The sequence below is a fragment of the Cupressus sempervirens genome, chromosome 1 (genome assembly GCF_028749045.1).
Source record: "Cupressus sempervirens isolate cs-2001-9-10 chromosome 1, ASM2874904v1, whole genome shotgun sequence".
NCBI lineage: Eukaryota > Viridiplantae > Streptophyta > Pinopsida > Cupressales > Cupressaceae > Cupressus > Cupressus sempervirens.
The window spans coordinates 330,667,023-330,681,901 of NC_143118.1; the positions used below are offsets into that span (position 1 = coordinate 330,667,023).

Genomic DNA, 14,879 nt, shown 5'->3' on the forward strand with positions numbered 1-14,879 from the left:
TACCTTGCTAGTTATTTATGATACGGTTCCATGTTTTTACTACCTAAATGTTATTCTAAGAAGAAATTTAATAAATATCCGATTAGTGATATTTCAGTGGTATCAAAGCCAAGGGTCCTGCCAACTTGTGGAATTCAGTCAAGAAAATGTTTATGAGAGATTTTATTTATTTGAATGTATTTTCAAAAGGATGGATTAAAGACAAACCTACAGTAAAGATTTTACTCAACCCAAAAGGGAAATATTTAGAGTACCACATCTTGGAATACCATTTTGCAATAAGGTTGGTGACTGTATTAGTTGTGGAACTATAGTATAAAGTCTAGAGACTATTTTCAATATCATTTGATAGCAGATACAGATGCAAGACTGAGGGTGGATGGTTGAATCTTGAATGTTTATATCATCCTCGGAATTGGAACCGATTGTCTCATTCTCAACGGAAGATTTGGACTACAAGTCGCTACAGATTAATAGATAGATTGCGGATTGAAGGGAAGAAGTCATAACGATATCTCTAGTAGGAATTATTGGTAACATAGAGAAAGACTGGAAGTTCAGTGTCATTAAAAAGAAGTAGTGAAGATATAGAAGCCTCCAAGATTCTTAGACCAAGCAAACATGGGAGTTCATGCAGGTTGAGTTTATAACCAATATCAGGTATTGTTATACTCCCAACAGTAACTGATTCCAAGAGAAATTTGTATTACATTAATAGGATTCATTGTTTTTGGGCAAGTAGCAGACGTTCCACAAGCAAGATGAATGTTCAGAGACCACTAGAGTGGTTTCACAGTTGAATAATGCAAATTACTTTAAAAGCTTGAGTCCAAAACTGCAAAAATAGTTTTCCAATGCAGATTGGCGTGAAGACTATATCATTAAAATTCTTGGGAAAACTATAATAGGCAAGAATGGTATATGCTTACAACCAGGCCCAGTCACGAAAAACTTCCGAAAATAGTTTGGATATTATATTGAACTAAGCTAAATTTACTACGGGTCCAAAGTTTGATGTTTGGGGTGGAGACTTTGCATTGAAGAATATTGAGCCGTCTGGAGGTGACAGCAACACCTTGGAATAAGGTTGTTATTCAACAAACTGGTGCTTAGACGGCAAGCATTATGGATGGTCACCTCATAGTCGAAGTAATGTTGGAGAGCCTTGTCTAAATTGGGTTCCATGATATACAAGCTCCGAAACTGGCAGCGTTCTTTCAAAAAAAACTGAGCCAACAATAACAGAACTCAGGTGAGGGTGGAAAGTAGTTGGCTGGCACCCCAAGCATGTCCACGAGAACATTCCGTGCAAGACCTTTCTCATTGCAATATTGAACAAACAAGCACTAACGGGGAGAGCAACAGGCAGAATTAATGAAAATTGCCGAATAACTTATAATGGTCTAAGGTAGATGCCACAAGAAACCGCATGGGTAGTCTGATCATCGACCTAGCATACATGGCACAAGTTGGAACAACAAGGGAGATATATATGATAAATGTTTCTGCCATATCCAAGCTGGGTCATCGATAGTTATGGCATAAGCCAGAGATAAGCAAAACGGGTCAAGCAAACAAAGAGTCCCGCACCCTTGAATATCAAAGAGAAACCACGAACAAGTTTTGAGCTGGACGTAACTTTATCGTGAGAAGCCCAAGGCGAGAGATGCAAGCATTGGCCAGTATTGCGGTTAGTTTCTGACACGACAGTCTGGAAAAGACATTACAATCTGACAGTGCAGCCCAGGCAGATCTCAAACCAATAGAGACGAGGAGGGAAGCAGTGAGTGGTTGGAAGCATTTGATAACCATGCGAAACACAATCTTGGAATTAGTAGAACCCAAAATTAGTAACGTACACCATTCAAATAAGTCGGGTGATTCCTATGCACCTAGTAGGCTCTATGTTTAGAAAAGTGAAACATATGAAGATTGTCGAGTTGGCGTGAATGCATCAAGATAGATATTTGAGTCGAGACTATAGTTGAAGGTATTTTAGGTGGGGTCCCTTTCAATTCATGGTCTCTATTTTGGAGGAGGCGCGTCGAAGACTAAAAGACAAGATCCACGTGGTTGAAATCAATACAGAGAAGTATCCAAGAATTGCCAATTGATATAATGTGCAAACCTTGCCTACTTTCATTCTACTCAAAAACAAACAGCCTTTTGATCAACTTTAAGTTGAAGAGGTTGTGTCAGAAGACCCTTGAATTATATGCGTAGTCATCCAATTTGGCAGTGATAGTATCTTCTTGGAGTAAAATTAAATCTATTCAATTCTTCAAGTATTTAGCGTGACTAGTTTAATTGGAGACATGCTATAGTTTTTGAAGGAATGACAACATTAGAAGGCACAGACAACGTACAGAGGCAGTGACCAAATATTTCTATTCGAGGCTTATAGTTAGATAAAGGAAGGTGTTAGTATTGTCACAAACAATGTTGCTAGTATCGTGCCCTCACTCGAGGATTGGAAGTGTCTTTAAGAAAGGGAATTGATTGCATTCATCTCAGGATAAGTGGAAGGCAAATAGTGATAACATTGTTGGCAATAACAATACACAGATAAATTCAAATATTACAGTCACATCTAGTGTGTCGCAGAGTTCATGGTTTGAAAAGTCAATTAGCAATACCTCAAGGCAGCAAGCAATCTCAACCCAAAACACTCAAGACGTTCCTTGTTATAACATTTTCCAAAGTGCTACAACAGCGTTGTTAAAAATCTCTGTACACTGGTTTCCTTGAGTTCCAAAGGGCATCCATTTTGATAATTTGGCAAATAAAGGATTTTGGGGTAAAATCTTAAAAGATACTATGAAACTACAAGAACAGTTAGCCCAGAAGTCTAAAGCCGACATGAGAGCATAAATCCTTTGACATTTATGGAGAGTATGAAGAACTTCCTACCAGAATTCAGAATGAGTTATCATTCAATGATTACTTGGATTTTCATTTAGAGCACCAAAATAGGACTGACACGACAAAAAGGAAGTATTTTGAATTAGCACAAGATCTCCTTGCAAAAGACCAGTGCTCCGTATGATGAATGTCCAGCAAATCAAGGTCATCAAATTGAGGTTTTTGAAGAAGAAGAGCAGTCAACTACCATTGATTTACAACTTTCCAGCGACCACGTAGAAGATGTTACCCACAGTACAAGTTTTTATGTTGGTGAATTGGAGGCTAGTGTTGACAAACAAGCGGATGCGGACGGTTGCACACGAGGTAATAAAAGATTGGAGATTTTGTGTAATGAACCATATACTACCTACGCCCATGACAGAAATTCAGAGGAATGATCCAAGATGACACTACAAGACGATGAGTTGTATCAACATGATAATGAAATGCATCCATTTAGAAACCAGCTGAAGGTTAACGAAGAAATGGTTGTGGCATCTTTGGTACGTTATGACAGCACTCACAAGGTGGTTGAGGATCTCTACAGGAAGGTTCAAAGGGGAGTGGAAGAAGAATGGCTTGTTTCTGACTTGCAAGTGATCAAAACAGACCTTGAAACTATGAAATCAGAATATTTGTATTTGCTTTCCGACAGGGATAACATTCTTAAGATTGCTGAAACACATGTTGATCAGCTGAATAAAGAGAGGCATGAGATTAAGGAGCTCAATAGAGAGCTTAAGGAAACACAAGAGGCATTGAATGATGCTCGGATTTCCCTTTAGGAAGCAGAAAATCAGATTAGGATCATGAATCACTCTCAGGAGCAAGAGGATAAAAAGGCAGGAATTTTTCCTAGAGGTAATTGATGAACTTGATAGAATTCAGCAGGCATATGCTTTGGATAATTGCCCCAAGTGATCAAGTACCAAAGTTTTAGATCACTTTCAGCTTATTGATAACCCCGTGTTTGAAGTTGATGCTGATTGGATTTCCAATAATCCCCTATTTGAGGTAAACGGGGACTCTCCTTTTGATCATCATGAAGGAGATGATTCTGGTTTCACGATATGGAATCCTAGTACGATTCTTAGCAAGGAATATGGATCATAGGATGGAAGTGGTGAATTGACTATGGTTGTTCGTCATTGGATCAATCCTAGTAGAATACCTAATTTCACACCATACAGAAGTTGCTTAGATTACATACATCAGCCTTTGGGTACTTTTTGGTGTGATATTGAGGAGGGTGATGTGTTGATTGTAGGGAATGCTCTTTCAACTTCATTCTTATTCATAGTACCTATGTACTTAGAGATTCTCTAGATTGAAGATGACAGTTTGGTATTTGTTGCACTCAGGGTGTTACACTCAATTTTTGAACGGCTTGTTTATTACATTATCTATTTAGGTCGGGTTGTCATCATCTACTGGGTTATGCATAGTTCACTGATACATTTCTATCTTATCATATCGGTTGGTTATGATGGCAAGGTTTGGGATCCAGGTGTTGATCATATGTATTTTTGGCTTGTTGAGGACCTTGTTGTAAGTCTACTCAGTTTGAGGTTGGATTCAGTTGTATCAGTGATGATCAAAGTTGTCCAGTTTATAGGTGCAGAGTTTGATAATCAGAGTTGTCCAGTTTACAAGTGCAGAGTTTTTTTAGAGTTATGGGATCCAAGTATCCAGTTGAGAGATAGATTGCAGAATGACATCTTGCTTTGCAATGTGGCCAAAATTGTTTTCAGTTAGGGCTATAGGGCCACCTACCGACTCGTATGGGATCTTGGTCTGATTGCTTGACAAGCAATTTTAAGGAGGGGAGATTTGTAATGTCCCCTTTTTGGGACATTAGAAATATTGAAGTCTTATTTTATATAATGTTAAAATTGACTTTGAAATGTAGACTCAATTTATTAAAATGTCAATTTAATGTTATAAAGAGAGCAAAAGGTCTAGGAATAAGACGAAATGCCAAAGGCAAGTTGAAGAGTCACAGGGGAATAGAACGAAAGCCAGAGGGGAGTCAAAGAGTCTTAGTTTGTGTATTAAAAGGGGAAAGAGGTTCATTGTTGGACATGCTTGATTTATGATTCAGTTTAATTTTCCCTCTTATGAGAGTTTTCAGAAAGCTTCAGCTTTCAGCTAGTTTGAGGACGTAGTCCCTCGTGCTAGCAGGCAGTGGACGCAAACCCATTGTCTCGGGAAACATCAGTTCAGGTGTTTCATTCGCACTTACAAGTTCTTATTATAGTATTCCAATCTGATTGTTAATCTACATTTAAGATTGGGTTTTTGTACTAGTTATTGTATTTCTGTTGTATAATACAATAACGTGTTTACGGAGTTGTATGAGAGTTTTCTAGTTTTATCATTGTGGGTCTGTAATGCATTTCTATATGCTTGAAATCCTGAATATTAATCTGAAAAGAACGAGGGTTTAGTTATTGGAGAATCAATTGGTTTTCTACTATTGTTCGTAATTCATGTCTTTGGTTTAAGTTCTAAATATCAGCTTTGAGGAAACAATTAGACAACTATCAGTTGGATTATTTCCTATGGTTTACCTTGCTAGTTATTATTTATAATATGGCTCCATGTTTTTACTACCTAAATCCTATTTTGAGAAGAAATTTAGTAAATATCCGGTTAGGGATATTTCAAAAAACTGGGTCATTTTTGTCTTGGATATGCAAAATCATGACCCCCAAATTCATTTGTATGCATTAACACTCAACAATGCCCCCTTGTGATGAATTTCAAGCCATTATATGGGTAGATCTAAGCATTTTTAATGGAAAACGTGTTCTCGGAGGAAGAAAACATGAAGTTTTTTGCCCTTGAATCTTCAAATTCGGGTTCACCTTTTGCAAATGCATGAAATACATGCAAAATGCATATTCTGGGAGAGATTATATGTTTTAAAATACATGTCTTTTTCCTTTTTCATGCCATATGCACTCTTGAGGAGTGTTTGCATGTTTTAAATATGCATTTGGTTAAAAACACAATATTGGAGTGCTATTACACATTTTAAAATATGTAATATGACTTGCCCATGTAAAACGCACTCTTGGAGTGCAATGACATGTTTTAAAAATGCCATATTCCCTCAAGGTGCAAAATGCACTCTAAGAGGAGCATTGCATAATTTAAAAACTTGAAAATGGATAACTCTTTTAGTGCAAAACACACTCTCCAAGGTGATTGCACATTTTAAAACTTGAATATGCATAAGCCTTTTAGTACAAAATGCACCCTCTAGGAGCCTTTGCATATTTTACATGCAAATAGGTTAAAAGACATGTTTGCACTACTTAAGTGATCAATTAAGCACATGTTTAATTGATTTTTGAAGAAATATCACTTAATTGGATCATAAATAATATTTACACTATATAGTTTAATATATAATGTGCAAATATCATTCAAAAAGTAATATTTACTAAGATGTTTTGAATAAAAAACTCAAAAATTAGGTCAAACTATATAGTTAATATACTCACTTAAGTGAAGAATTTAAAAAGCATCTCAACATGAAAATATAACATAAAGTGCACTATAGTCACTTAAGTGATAAATTTAAGTGTTAAAGTAACTTAAAAACCTAACATAAAGTGGTTTTATGTTATATTTTTCAAAAAGTGAATGTCAACATTAAAATATAACATGATTTTTTAAATCATGCAATTGCACCTGGAGAGTCCTTTTGATTGCTAACTCTAATTGAGCCCTAAGATAGATCGAATCGAAGAAAAAACTAAAAGCACTGATTTGACCAAAGGCAAAAGATTAGACCAAAGGCAAAAGATTAAAAGCTAACAAACAAGCACCCAAAAACGAGAAAAAGGACATTGAAGGCTTAAAAAATCAAGCATAGGTTCAACAAACAAAAAATCTAGAAGACTTAACGAAAGCCTCTAGTAAGAGGAAACATTATATCAATTGGGATCGATTGATTGATCTACGCTAACTAATTAAATAATGAACTAAACTCAAAGAAATGCGAAACTAAGTTGAAAAGTTTCATACTGTTACCTACATTTTGTGGTGACAAAATGCAAGACAACACCATGCCCCAAGTGTACAACTCGCCCTTCCGTGTCAATTTGTCTAAAGGGTACAAGACTTGTAAAAATTCTTTATGAACCATCTATAGTACCCGATGTGGCCAAGGAAGGGTTTTACTCTTGTGATGTTTGTGTACAACTCCGTCTCTATGATCACCCCACTCTATCAAAAGTTTGTCTTGAATTTGACCTTGAATTCAATATGGCCTGGTAACTTCCCCTTAGGCACCATGAGTCTAAACTTTTTCAGGTTTGGTGCCAAATTGGCCCTCCAACACCTTTCCATGCACTCATGTAGGCTACTCGTATGTGTCTTGTCTGTTGTAAATGGACCAATGACCAAGGAATGCCTTGATGTTCCCCACAAACATCTTGCCAAAGATGTGTAAAATTATCCTCTAAAAGGTCGTTGGCACATTACAGAGTCTAAAGAGCATCCAATCCAACACAAATGTGGTCTTCAACTTATCCTCCTTAGCAATGAAAATTGGTTATACCCTGAAAACCCATCCATGAATGAGTACATGTAACCTCCTCTAGTATTGCTATCTGTGAACGATATGGGGAAGGGGTTTTTGATGGTGATGTCATTTAGGCACTGGAAGTCCTCACATATGTGGATTTGGTTTGCCTCCTTCAATGGTATGAAGATGGGTAATACCTATTCATTGGTTTGGACTTGAAAGATAATGCCCACCTCCAACATCTTTTCTATCTCCTCACTCAGCTTAGCAACATAATTTTTATTCCTTCAGTAAAATCTCTTCCATACCGACTAGCATCAAGGTGTTAACGAAATGCAGTGTACACATAAAAAAGGAGGCACTCCTTTCAGGTCATTGTAGGTCCGTGCAAACACATCCTTGTACTCCATGAAACTTTTAGTACAGGATTCCAATCATCCCCTACTAATAAATTTCTGGGGCTTTCTTTGTGACCCAAATTTGTCACCTTTGCAAGGGCTCTTCGTTCTTTATAGGCTCTTCCTTATCAAACTTGTTCGTTGTAGTCTCGTTGACTTGGGCCTCCCTCTCCCAAAAATGGCATCATATCCTTTCTTCTCTAAGGAAGTCACTACGTAGTCTAGGAGAATGGGTTGGGTACTAATTGTGACCCACTACACCATCAGAGTACCAATCATCTTAATGTCATACTAGTTGGCACCCACAAGATTGAAGGTTAGTTACCACAATATCAATTTCTTGAGCTTCTTCCATGTTTCCTTTGATAACACATTTACCCCTGATCCTCCGTCGTCAATAGTGTCAGTGAGGATGGTTCTAAGGACACCCATTTTCACTAATGCAAGGTGTTGGCCACTATTCACCACCAATAGCATTGGCTTCGCAAACCAAAACCTTTGTGCACTTTATTGTATAGGTAGGTACTAGTACAACGCTAAGCATGACCGCTCACAACTCCAACATTGTCTCCAAAAGATCTTTGATTTTAACAAGTAATTCCGCCTACAACACTTGCCTCATAATACGTATATGAGATGAAGTACCTACGATGTCATGGGTCTCTCTTCTTTCCACCATCATCTATCATTCAATGTTTCTCATTACTTCCCTTACCCTTTCTTTCTCCATTCGGGGATATGGATATATTGCCTTCATAGCCTGTGTCCAATTGATTGCTAGTACCTCTTCATCCTCACCCAACCTCTCCACATTCAGTAAGTTGACTCCAGGATTAGGGAAATTGGCATCCTCATGATCACTTGAACCATATCAATGACACAAACGTTGTGGGTTTCTTCCTTCTGGCACTCACGAGCAAAGTATCCCCACTGGTCGTAGGCTCGACACTTAATCATGGGGTGACCCTTCACATCATATTGGATCCAACTCTGACCATTGGTGTTGTCATTATTGCCTCTATGGCCATGTTGGTTGTTATGGTGTCAACAAAATGATGAGTTGGTATTCATCTGAGAGGTGCCTATTGCTACAAATGTGATGATGGTTCCTAAGTGAAAGTACTTGTGGACCCTTTCTCTTATATTGTATGGGAATTCCTTGGTGGAATGCCCCGTCCTTTGGCAAATGTTGCAAAAGACTTTCTTCAAGCATGTGCCCTTAGTAGGACCTTCTTCCTTGCAAACTGTACACTATAACTTGCCTTTATTCTTGCTCATGCTCCTCATTGCTTTAAACTCCATCACTCGGTGCATGTCCTTCTGAAGGCTTTGCACCTTTTTGTTATATACATTGTTGTTGCTTCCCTCCGAGGAATCCTCATCTGATGATGTGTTCTTTTTCTTCTAAGAGGTTTTTCTCTCGCCTTCAATGTCCATTTCTCTATAATACGCATTCTCATATAATGCAAGAGGTACAATCTTCATTTTTTTTCTAAGGGATGATATCAGCTCCACAAACCAACACTCCTCGAGATCGTCCACCAATTGGTTTTCCATTTTACCTAGCAACTCTTCAATTGAGCGTTGTATGCTCTTACACTCTCGGTCCTCCCTTGCTTCATGTTGTAGAGTTCCACCCAGATTTCAATATCATCTCAAAGCAATTTGAACTCTTCCTGAAATAATTTTTTCAAGTCATCTGACTTACTCATTTTTTCCTTATCCATGTCGAAGAACTAGTCAATGGTTACTCTGTGTAGTGTTGCAAGGAACTGTACGACCCATTCATCTTGGTTGGTCACCCCGTTGGCTGACCAAATTGTTTCGCATGTACGAAATTGTCGTACCAAACCCCCTTCCATGTCTAGTGAACATAGGCAACTTTTGTTTATTCGTCATTGTGGTTTTCCTTGTAACTGGTACTGTGTGAACTCTAAACTAAGTATACTAGAACCACATAGGTTGTTTTGACTATTGTGCACTTACATCCTCTCGACACTCTCGGCTGCACCAATATTCTCTACTTCAATGTTCTCACTCTCCTCTACTTCCCTCCGAGCTTGTTGTGCCTCCCTACGCGATGTAAGGGTGAGATACCGTAACTGGTTCTTGTATCTTCAATTAATTCTTCGTCGCCACTCACTTTGTTGCCTTCTGTACATTTTCCTCCTTCGCACCCTTCACCTTCAGCTATTTTTCTTACCTCGGCACTACCTCAATTCCTTCAGGCAACTCTCCTTCCCCTTCAGGCCATCCCTCAACAAGTTGCCTCAACCTTTGCCTTTACTCTACTTGTTCTTCTAGCCCTAAGGCCTTTTGGATGACCTCATACATGTCTATCTAATCTGTCAATGTGCAGTTCTTGTCTTTGTTCAAAAGGTTTGGCATAATTGTCTCACTCTCGGGGATTTGGGATGCGTTGCCTCTTGGTTTCGTCACACATTCCCCATCTTCCCTATGTTTTCTTTGTACTGTTGCAAGATTTGCTAATGGTGGTTCTTTTTGTTGGTCTCTTCTCGTAAGTTTTGCAAGGCAAAGAAGGTTTCTGCTAGCCTGGTAGGCAAATGGCACATTAACCAATCTATATAGGGGTTCGAGTGTTTGTCCACATTGCACTTTCTAGAACTTCCTCTCATGCTACTTCCTTTTGCACTTTGATTACAATTGAGGCTTGTAAAATGGATGCAAAGTCCACCATCAATGCCCTTTCACCTTCGGACAATTCATCATTTTCACTTCTGCTCATACCTTCATCCCCTAGTTGGCCCATTATGCTACCTTCACCACATAAAACACTCTATTTCAAGATTTGAATCGAAAATAATGCCAAATATTTGCCCCATAGACTAAACGAGTTTAATGCACACGAGATTAATATTAAATGTAACAAAACATAGTATGCTAGAGAACCCGCAATTGCTTGTATATTAATTTATCAAACGCTTTACAATGTATGACAACAAATGCTCAATAACAACCCGACAATGGAAACAACATAATGATCTCTACTGAATGTAGAACATAACATATATAAGGGTCGAAGGGGTGTGAGCACCAAGCATCGCGAGCAACCCCAACTATGCATCCCTTTGACCGACAAACAAGTACTAATATCACATAATTACCTAACAATATATATAATGAAGCAACCTACTAGAAACACCAATTGCTCATTTAGTTTGTGAACACTAATCCACTAGAGGCACCAACCCCTCATTCAATTTGTGAGTACCAGCGAATGTAACACGGGGACGAGTCCCCCCCCCCCCAAAAAACTAGGTCGTCTCGGAGGCGGGGACGTCCTCGGGATGGGGGGACGGTGATTCAGCATTTCGAGCGGCACCACTACCGCCGAAGATGTCGAGACAGCTAGAGGTCTCTGAGACAGGGGAGACGTCTCCGAGATGGCAAGACGTCTCCAAGTGTGGGGGTGCAGGGGGGGCACCAAGGAGTCTCCTTCATTGCGGCGAGACGCCAAGGAGTCTCCTTCATTGTCGGGGGACGCCAAGGAGTCTCCATTGATTTGACATTTTGATTTGAACTCTTGGAGAATTGCAGTTTTTGTTTGCATTATATACTTATTTTGATATCATGATTCATGGCACATGATACTTATTGTAATCATCTTTATGTCATGACTCATATGGTCATTGATTACTATTAGATAGTAGGATCTAGATACTCATACTATTGATTTGAAGGCTGATATATAGAGTCTAGACTAATATTTATTATTTGCTTATGTTCAATGTTCATTGTTTGTTTGTCATTTGATCCTGAATCATGATGTTCCAATTGAAAACTTCAATGCAATGTTCAATGTTTTAAGTTTTTTACATCTTTGTATCTTATATTGTATAATTGTAGTACATCTTTTCATAACTAGCATTTTAAGTACCATATGTATATTATATACACCCCTACTCCTTCTGCCACCCCCCCATCCCCCGCCACCATCCCCCGCCATCCCCAAATCAAGGCCCCTCTATCCCCCCGTCTCGGAAACTTGTCCCCCCTTCTCCCAAGGCAATGTAACTATGGTACCAGCCCACTAGAGGCACCGTCATTCAATTTGTCATCACAAAATCTGCTATGACCTTGGTGACCAATCTGTAATAATTCTGATTGAAAAACTACCGAAAACTGATCATAAATCTTGCTTCAGAGATTTTCTCAACTCTACCTTGAAAGCTCTCATTTATTCTCTTTGCTATGCGTCATTTCTGCAAATACTCTTCTTACAATTTTCTCTTCATTTTCTGGTGTAGTTGGTATGTTTGTTTGTTCTACTCTCTACTATTTCATAACTTCTCAAATGCCTTTGATATCTTCAATGATCTCATGAATGGAGATGTTTTTTTGTCAAAAGAGACAACTCTTACTAAATATCTATTTCCCACTCATTTCTTTCACCATTTTATATCTTTTATTCAACACTTCTACTCCACAAGTATCACTCACATCTTATAGCTTTACATTTTCATGAAATGATGCCTCTTAGAAAGGGAACAACTATTCGAATGATGTGTCTTTTAGCGAACAAATCTATCTTGATCATGTGCATATCCTCCTTACAAATCAGCCTTGTCTATATATTTCTTTACAATATTCTCTTCTCCTTGAGTCTGCTATAAGTTTGTTCATAAATCTGCTATGATATTTCCCATAAATCTGCCATAATGGTTACCTGTAAATTCACTCTAACACTCCTCACAGTCACTTCATATAATCTGCAGATAAACTCCTTAAAATCTGCTCACATGCTTGAACCTGCAGGTGCATTAATGATATATTTCTATTTGTCTTCCATACACACCTCTCACTTCTTCCATGTCATATTCTCCACATGCCACAAACTTAATTTATATCTTCATATTGAAAAGATAGCACCCTTAGTTAATAATATTACCTTTTGTAAACTAATTGCTGCTCTCTAAAACATTTTTAATCTTCAAATATTTATTGCAAGATTTTTATAAAATTTATTTTCATCACACTTCACAACAAGATCGATGCAATTATTTCCATATATTTTCTTTTTCAAATCTGTGTACTATCCATGGATCTATTTTGTAGTTTATATTACATAGTTTACACAGTCACATCATTCACGCTTTCTCTGTAGTTCACAAACAACTTTTATATTTCCATATCCTAGTGAAAGGATGCATCTCTTGTAAGGGAGCTAACCATTATAAAAATTGCTATCTTTTCATTATCCATTGTTTGTCCTAATCAATGGCCTCTCAATGTTTGTTATTGTCTTCAACATGTTTATAAACTATATTACTGCCTTTGTGCACTTTCATAGGGTTTGTCCCTTTGAGCAGGAAAATCGCTTCCTTTTATATCAAAAGATTACCTTCTAATAAACATTAAGCTTCTTGAATACACTTGCTAGATCTTATATATTTTCTGCACCTAATTCAATGTTAATTGCCGTTCCTTCATCCATCTCAACTTAATTTAAATCAGTCTTGCATATAATCCAATATGATGAGGGGTTGACTTGCGTTCTTGAACAACAATTAGCTTGTCCTTTTGGCCTCTCCACTCATTCTTTATCTAAAGATACTTCAGCTACCAATTAGTGGCCTTTGGCCTTCAAACAACTTCATTCATATGCCTTTGACATTAATGATAATATTGAAAGAAAGCAATATTAATAGAGTGTTCCATCTGCTGTTGCAGCCAATTCTTCAAACATGAAAGACGAAGCTTATTATAACACCTCCTTTTACATGTCTAATATATTCTGATATTTATAATCTTGTCATTTGTATGACATTAGTTTAATGGCCATGCAGCATGGCATATAGACAAGCACTTTAACACCAATTCTTCTGACTTTCACACTACAATAAGATGAATACCTAGAATCTCATGGAACATAGAAAGTGTGTCAATCTAAGTAAAAAGTAATTTGGTTAACTCTACTTTTTGATAATGACCATTGCCATATTCAGAACATTACAGTTACTAAGGTATGCATCTATTTTAGTCCTAACCAGAAAAAAAATACTTTGGTTTCTCATTCAATTCAGTTGCTTCTGGCTTTGATTGTATATGTATTTTTAACATCAACTATTCAGATCGCACTCCAGAATCCATCATCGGGATGTGAGAGTGCAGGAGATGTAAAATTACAAGATGCAGATAAGGAGTAACTCAAGAGGTGTATGAATGGGGGAAGAGGAGGGAGCATGCAGAGAAGGATTAGAGATGCAAAACTATATAGCTAAATAAGAAGGCCAAAATAAATGACAGAAGTCAAAGAGAAATAAAGAGAACAAACTCGAAAAACACAATAAAAACAAGGAAAAGGAGTCAAAAACACTAAGTAATAAAAAACAAACATAAAAGAGCAAAAAGATACAAAGGATGCACTAAAATATGTAAACAATTAGTATATATAAATGCTCGGCTATATATACCAAATGCAAACAATACAGAAATAGACATGTACTATGTATAAACATGTAAACATACACATATTGTATATAAACAATACATATGTAGAGATCCATATATCCTATGTATGTAGTGTATAGATATACACATGCACTATATAAAAATATGTATAAAAACACAAATAGTAGGGCCCATAACATAAAAAGGGTCCCCATAAAATTCTAGGAGGCTAGGGGGCTAGGTGTGAAATATACATATGTATACTATATATAGTACATACATATTTTCACTATATATGGTGTATATACTATCTATTATATTTGTATTTTTATACATAATTATATATAGTAGATGTGTTTATAATATATATAGATACATTACACGCGTAAGATATATGGATCTATATATGTATTTTAATATATGTAATGTATTTTCACATATTTATATTAAATACGTGTATTTTTATATTGTGTATATTTAATATACATACCTGATGTATTTATATATATTAATTGTTTATATATTTTAGTACATCCTTTTACATTTTGTTTTCTCCTTTATGATTCCTGTTTATTGCTTACTGTATTCTACTTCTTTTCCTTGTTTTTATTGTGTTCTTAAGTTTGTTC

The 14,879-nt window shown here is 37.1% G+C and overlaps 1 protein-coding gene across 1 annotated transcript in view; it reads right to left on the bottom strand.

Moving 5' to 3' along the window:
* ATSAC1 (Phosphoinositide phosphatase family protein) overlaps window positions 1–14,879 on the bottom strand; it is a 140,852-nt gene that overhangs the window by 19,775 nt on the left and 106,198 nt on the right. The gene's annotated exons all lie outside the window — the stretch shown is intronic.